The sequence below is a fragment of the Pteropus vampyrus genome, unplaced genomic scaffold, assembly GCF_000151845.1.
Source record: "Pteropus vampyrus isolate Shadow unplaced genomic scaffold, Pvam_2.0 Scaffold11, whole genome shotgun sequence".
Taxonomy (NCBI): domain Eukaryota; kingdom Metazoa; phylum Chordata; class Mammalia; order Chiroptera; family Pteropodidae; genus Pteropus; species Pteropus vampyrus.
Genome location: NW_011888792.1, coordinates 14,629,368 through 14,630,205, shown reverse-complemented (window position 1 = coordinate 14,630,205; position 838 = coordinate 14,629,368). Strand labels below are relative to the sequence as shown.

Here is an 838-nt window from a genome sequence, read left to right as displayed (position 1 = left end):
AAGAAAGAAAGAAAGAAAGAAAGAAAGAAAGAAAGAAAGAAAGAAAGAAAGAAAGAAAGAAAGAAAGAAAGAAAGAAAGAAAGAAAAGCTAGAACCAAGTTCATAAGCCAGGACCAAATTCACAGAGATGAGAGTCAAGAGCAACAGAGAACAATATTTTAAAGAATGACTCCCCAGGAGCAGAACTGGACACTAATCAAGGAATATTCTCTGCCCCCAGAGTCCTAATAACTTGTTCCTGTCTGGCGTTTAGAATTGCTATGGTCCAATGACTTCTATATTCTTTTTTTTTTAGGCGAGGCAACCCTTGGCTGACCTCACACATTGCAAGGAATTTGTCAGCTTACCATCCTTTATTTTTTTGTTTTTCACACCTACAGCACCTGGTCTTCCTAGGTGGTCTCCCATCCAAGTACTAACCAGGCCTGACCCTGCTTAGCTTCCGAGATCCAATGGGATTGGGCTTGTTCAGGGTAGCATGGCTGTAGACTCTTTCTTCCTCTTTTTGAATGGAAGTGTCTACTGCTGTTACCTCTTCTTAATTCACTAGTCTATGTTAAGTATGGAAGGGCAAATAACTTGTTTTTTTAGGCCATGAGTATTTGGATCAAGAGGAGCTCCACCCAAAATGCCTCATCCATACTCAGACCTGATTCTGTTTATGAGATCATGGGCTTCTTAATTGATGCTATGACTGGATGAAGCTATGAGTGTTTAGGAGGTGACTAGTGTATTTTGTGTATGAGAAAGATATGAATCATTGAGGCCAGAGGTTGGAACGTTGTAGATTGTTACCAAAATGGAACCCAATGAATCACACTTTCCTGTAAAAAGTACT

General features: G+C 39.9%; 1 pseudogene; it reads right to left on the bottom strand.

Annotated features, from left to right (window-relative positions):
• Positions 1-371: 371 nt before the first annotated feature.
• Positions 372-490, bottom strand: LOC111732062 (annotated as a pseudogene).
• Positions 491-838: the final 348 nt, after the last annotated feature.